This window comes from Oryctolagus cuniculus, chromosome 10 (genome assembly GCF_964237555.1).
Source record: "Oryctolagus cuniculus chromosome 10, mOryCun1.1, whole genome shotgun sequence".
Taxonomy (NCBI): Eukaryota; Metazoa; Chordata; class Mammalia; order Lagomorpha; family Leporidae; genus Oryctolagus; species Oryctolagus cuniculus.
Window position 1 is genome coordinate 71,332,383 of NC_091441.1, and position 6,787 is coordinate 71,339,169.

Here is a 6,787-nt window from a genome sequence, read left to right on the forward strand (position 1 = left end):
CATTCACAAACTCCTTCAGTATTTCAAGAAGGCCATAGGCAAAGTGGAAGCTCTCTCCTCTCTTCAGAGGAAAGTACATCCTTCTTTGGTGGCCTTTTCTTTCCACTGGGGTCTCACCCACAGAGGTCCTTTATGTAGAACATTTTTTTGCCACGATGTCTTGGCTTTCCATGCCTGAGATACTCTCGTGGTCTTTTCAGCCAGACCAGAATGCCTTAAGGGTTGATTCTGATTCTTAAGGTGATTGTCATTCTATGAGTCTGCTGTACAGACTGCTTCCCATGTTGGAGGATTCACTCTTGCTGATGTTTTTCAAGCAGAAGGCGGCCCAGGCCCCCAGGCACATCTTACCATCCTTGCTCCATATTGTACTTCTGGGAATGCCAAATACCTGCTGTTATACACAAACACATACACACACACAAGCCTTCATTTTCACATCAAATCCCTGACTCACTCAGGTTCTTCCTTCTTCTCACATTGGCTTATTTTCTGTTCTGCTTAATTCTTGCTCATACTTTATACTACACTTGCAAGGACCATCCTGCATGGAGCCAATGTATATTGTGCCAGGTACACTTCCATGTACATCTACAGTAATCCCAAATATCTCCCTCATAGTACTTATTATATGGAAATTATCATCCCTTCATCCAAGGTCTGGTTCCAGGAACCAGAACAGAGAACTAATAAGACTAGTGTCTGCAAATACTAACTGATAGAATTAAAAAGGGAGAGAATGATCCAACATGGGAAGCAGGATACACAGCAGACTCATAGAACTGGAGATGTCCTAAATAGCACCCTGGCTTCAGAATCAGCCCTTAAGGCATTCGGATCTGGATGAAAAGCCCATGAGAGTATTTTAGACATGGAAAGCCAAGACACTCTGGGGAATAAAAAAAAGTTCTCTGCAAGTGAGATCCCAGTAGAAAAAACGGGCCATCAAAGAAGGAGGTACCTTTCTCTGAAGGGAGGAGAGAACTTCCACTTTGACCATGGCCTTGTCTAGATATGGTCAGAGTTGGTGAACTCAAAAGGCTTCCATAGCCTTGGCAACTCATGACAAGAGCCTAGGGTGATTACTGATGCCATAAACAAGAGTGTCAATTTGTTAAGTCAACAACAGGAGTCACTGTGCACTTACTCCTCATGTAGGATCTCTGTCCTTAGTGTGCTGTACATTGTGATTTAATGCTATAACTAGTACTCAAACAGTATTGTTCACTTTGTGTTTCTATGTGGGTGCAAACTGTTAAAATCTTTACTGAATATATGCTAAACTGATCTTCTGTATATAAAGAGAATTGAAAATGAATCTTGATGTGAATGGAAGGGGGGAGGGAGAGGGAAAGGGAGGGTTGCGGGTGGGAGGGAAGTTATGGGGGGGAGCCATTGTAATCCATAAGCTATACTTTGGAAATTTATATTCATTAAATAAAAGTTAAAAAAAGAAGGAGGTACCTTTCTCTGAAGGGAGGAGAGAACTTCCACTTTGACTATGACCTTGTCTATTTAAGATCAAAGTCGGCGAACTCAAAAGGCTTCCATAGCCTTGGCAACTCATGAGAAGAGCCTAGGGAGATTACTGACACCATAAACGAGAGTGTCAATTTGTTAAGTCAACAACAGGAGTCACTGTGCACTTACTCCTCATGTAGGATCTCTGTCCTTAATGTGTTGTACAATGTGAATTAACGCTATATCTAGTACTCAAACAGTATTTTACACTTTGTATTTCTCTGTGGTTGCAAACTCTTGAAATCTTTACTTAATATATACTAACTTGATCTGTATATAAAGATAATTGATAATGCATCTTGATGGGAATGGAATGGGAGAGGGCGTGGGAGATAGGAGGGCTGTGGGAGGGAGGGACATTATGGGGGGGATGCCATTGTAATCCATAAACTGTACTTTGGAAATTTATATTTATTAAATAAAAGTTTAAAAAAACCAAAATAATAGCTTTCATACTAAATACATAAATCTGTCTAGATAACCATTAGAAATTGATATTTATAAAAAACTTTATACGTAAATTCTTGATAACTATTGCTTTCCTACTTAAGCAGACTTCTTTAAACAAATCCATTCTGTGGTTTTAGTTGCTTAGAATTCTGTGACACATAGACTCAAATTTGCAGTCAAAGAGAAAGGGGTTTGATGAAGACAATGGAGGAAGGTTAGCCCCACCCCTTAGGTAACCCTTTAGCACTGTCACTGTAGATACATGAACTGCTTTTCTTTGTTCTTCATGTATTCCTATTGTTCTAGTGCTTTTATTGTATAAGCCTAATGACAGTTATTAAACTAATTATGTTAAAATTATTCTGTGTTTTCTTTATTCTTTCAAGTTCAAAATCATAGTAAACTGAATCCCTAAATACACAGACCTATCATGTAGTACAACAAAAAATTATTCAGGGGCTGGTGTTGTGGCACAGTGCCACAGCACCAGCAGGAAGCCACTGCAATAACAACATTCCCTATTGGAGTGCCAGTTCTAGTCCTTGTTACTGAGCTTCAGATCCAGCTTCCTGCTAGTGCTTTTTGCAAGTCAGCTGAACAAGGCCCACATACTTGGGCTCCTGCCCTCATGTAGAATACTGGGAGTGGAGTTCCTGGCTCCTGCATTCAGCCTTGCCCAGACTTGACTGCTGGCAGCCATTTGGGGAGTGATCCAGTGGGTGAAAGATCTCTCTATCTCCATCTATATCACTCCACTTCTCTCTCTTGTCACTCTGCCTTTCAAATAAATAAATCTTCTTCAAATGTATTCATGTGGCACCATGTCGACTTAATCCAACTCACTGTAATAAAAATCTGTTGTTTTGCCTCATGAGTTGATGATTTCATGAAATTCCAAAGAATGGAATTATTCTATAATTTTTATGTTTGTTTATAATCTTTTCTTTTCCTAGACTAATATACAGTTATGCCACTGGGTTGAAGAAGTACCACTGAACTGAGGTATACCCACAAATGGATACTGACAGAGAAACTCTTGAACAAATTCACTTACATAAAATTCTGTAGGACTAAAATAGTCCTACTTCAGTGTAATGTTTCATTGAGTCTGTTACAGAATAATGAAAAAGAAATGTAATCCCAGTATCCTAATGCATCCCTTCTAGTATTAGTACATATTGGTAAATAGTTGTATGTGTATATAAAAGTTTATGTATGTATCTATATATGTACAGATACACATACAACTGTTTCGTGTAATTATATAATCAAAATATCCATCTGAAAAGAAGAGTAACAGCCAACATTCTCAATTTTGATATTTCTTATCTATCAGGCACATACTCTGTAGATGGGACCCCTAACATTTTGAGTGGCAAAGTGATCCGATCAAAGCTATCTTTCTCCTACATGGGAAAATTTGGGATCTGAATGCTAGATCTGTATCCTTCACCATCACATTATATGGTGCAGAATCACACAGTGACTAAAAATGTACAACATGTCAAATATTTCTATGATCTTACTTTAACTGATCTGGCACTATAAGCCTTGGCCACAGGGAATAGCTACATCTTCTCTGCTCTGAGGCCATCCATGGTGGATGTTTCCAGCCCACCCATGAAACTGATGGATCACAGAACCAAATAAAACCACTTCTAACCCATCTTTCAACAGCTGAACTTTGGCTCTTGCACTCACCTCCATTGCAATGGATTTCTGAACTCTTTGGAGGAAACCAGGTTTAGCAGAGAAATTTGTGCATGACTGGCTCCATCTGATTTTAAAAATAAAAGTTTCAGCCAGTCTGAGTCCCAGCTACTCGACTTCTGATCCAGCTTCCTGGTAATGCATCCTGGAAAGTAGCAGATGATGGCTCAAGTTTTTGTTGCCTGCCACCTATGTGGGATACCCAGATGGAGTTGATATAGGATGTAGGCATTCCAAGTTGTGGCTTAACCCCTCAGCATACCACAAGGCCTTGCCCTTGTGCTCTTTTATTTATCTTTTTTCATTATTGATTTCTAATTGAAATGTGGACATTTGTCTATTATGACATTGTAAATCTTATTTAAACCTCTTTTAGCTGGCTTTCTCTGACACTACTCTGGAGTAGAGGGTATGGTGGGAGGGGGGAGTGTGCCATTTTGTTAGGCACACCAGGATTAGAAATTCAGGTTTCTGCACTCTCCACTGACACCTGATAGGGTATCGCTCCTTACTATTAGGTATGAATGGGAGTTCTGGCTCCATAATAACCTTCTTTGGAAACCTCCCTGGTTAAAAGATAGGAGAGTTGTTCACTTACCCTCCATATATACCACAAAGCAGGAGATGGCTGTGTTTAAGCTAAGAAGTGTTGAAGGTCTGACTGTACTACACCTGTGACACTGACCCAGCAGGTGATTTGAGGAACACCTTTTCATACTGAGTTAGGAGATGAAAAATCCAGGTTCTCCACATGAATCCAGAAGCCCACTTAATTGAGAGCTCAAATGACAATCCTGGTTCCATTCCATTCCGTCTTCCTGAATTACCCTGGCAGGGGCACTGGGGCTACTGCTATTGCTTGTTGACAGTAGAAATCCAGGGTATTTACAGAGCCTCAATAGCATGGGTATGTGACATCTTTTTCCGGGGGTCTTTGGCTGGAGTAGATCAGTTTCCCCACAGCCTCACCAACAGAGTGTATTGTCAAGTGTTGTTTTTTTTTGTCAATCTAATAAGTACAAATGGCTTATCAGTATATTTTATTTTTTTCTTAGTATGACTGAATTGTAACTAACATCTTCTCAACATGTTTAAAAGACATTTTAACTTTCTGATCCATCATCTGTGGTGGGACTGCCACCAAGATGCAGATTTTCATAAAAACTGTTACGGGGAAGACCATCTCACTTGAACTTGAACCCTCGGATACAAAAGAAAATGTAAAGGTTGAGATCCAAGATAAGGATGGAATTCCTCCTGATCAGCAAATATTGATTTTTGCTGGCAAGCAATGGGAAGATGGAAGAACTGCATCTGACTACAACATTCAAAAGGAGGATAATCTTCATCATGGTGCTGTTACGGAAGAAGTCTTAGACCACACCCAGGAAGTACTTAGAGTGCTGTAAGGTGGAGGACAAGGGTTGTCCTGAGTGCTGTAAGGTTTGAGAGAATGGCAGAACTGGTCGGGAGTGCCCTTCTGATGAATGCGTTTATGGCCAGTCACTTTAACAGACATTATTGTGGCAAATGTTTTCTAACTTACTGTTTTGACAAACCAAAAGACAGGTTGGCACTGAGACTTTCTAATAACAGCCCCTTTTAATTGTTATATGGAAGACTCTTCTTAAACTCAGGCATCTTTTTGAATGAGATACCCAGGATCAGATAAAATCTATTATCAATTTAGGTCAGGTAAAAAGTCTCTGACAGAGTATTCCAAGAGAATATCCCCAGTGTCAGATTGCAAAAATCACGGAGTGCCTGCCTGTCTCCCCAGGAAATAGAGTTTTCTTATATAGTTGTAAAGAAAGTTACCCTGCCAATCAATTATTTTCCTAGATTGTGTTGAGGAATGTTCTCTTTTTACCCAAGTTTCTTAGGGTTTTCATCATGAAAGCTGTTGTATTTAATCAAATGGTTTCTCTGCATCTATTGAGATAATTGTGGCTTTTGTTTTTCTGTTAATGCGATGTACCACACTGGTTTGCAAATGTAGAACCACCCCTGCATACCAGGGATAAATCCCATTTGGTCTGGGAAAATAATCTTTCTGATGTGTTGTTGGATATGATTGGCCAGAATTTGTTGAGGATTTTTGTGTCTGTGCTCATCAGGGAATTTGGTCTATGGTTCTCTTTCTCTGTTGCATATTTTTCAGGTTTAGGAATTAAGGTGATGCTGGCTTCATAGAATTTGCGAGGATTCCTTCCTTTTCAATTGTTTTGAATAGCTTGAGAAGAATTGGAGTTAGTTCTTCTTTAAATGCCTGGTAGAATTCAGCAGTAAAACCATCTGGTCCGGGATTTTCTTTGTTGGGAGGGACTTTATTACTGATTCAATCTGACTTGCTTATGGGTCTGCTTAGGTTTTCTATGTCTTCATTGATCAATCTAAGTAGGCTGTAAGTGTCCAGGAATCTATCTATTTCTTCTAGGTTTCCCAGTTTGTTGGCATACAGCACTTTGTAGCACTCTTTGATTCTTTTTATTTCTGTGGTGTCTGTTTTACATTTCCTTTTTCATCTCTAATTTTATTAATTTGAGTCTTCTTTCTCCTTTTTTTGTTTAGTTTAGAAAATGGTGTGTCAATTTTGTTTATGTTGTCAAAAAAACAGATCTTTGTTTTGCTGATCTTTTGTATCTTTTTAGTTTCAATTTGTTTATTTTATTCCCTAATTTTAATTAATGTTTTGCTGTTGTTTTTATGGGTCCTTGAGATGCAATGATAGCTCATTTATTTGGTGCCTGTCCAATTTCTTGATATTGGCACCAATTGCCATAAACCATCTTCTTTACACTGCCTTTGCTGTATCCCATTAGTTTTGATATGTTGTAGTGTCTTCTTCATGTGTATGCAGAATTTTTCTGATGTCTCTTTTGAATTCTTCAATGCTTCACTGTTCATTCAGGAGCAGATTGTTCAGTCTCCATGTGTTTGTATATGTTTACAGATTCCTGAGTTTCGGATTTTCATTGTGGTCTGAGAGATGCATGGTATGATTTTTGAATTTTTTGAATTTGCTGAGACTTGCTTTGTCAGTCTTAGAGAAACTTCCATCTACTGGGGCAAAGTATGTGTATTCTTCAGCTGTAGGATGGAATGT

General features: G+C 39.0%; 1 pseudogene; it reads left to right on the forward strand.

Annotated features, from left to right (window-relative positions):
• The first annotated feature begins 4,651 nt into the window (after nt 1–4,651).
• LOC138844066 (ubiquitin-ribosomal protein eS31 fusion protein-like) lies at nt 4,652–6,251 on the forward strand (annotated as a pseudogene).
• Nucleotides 6,252–6,787: the final 536 nt, after the last annotated feature.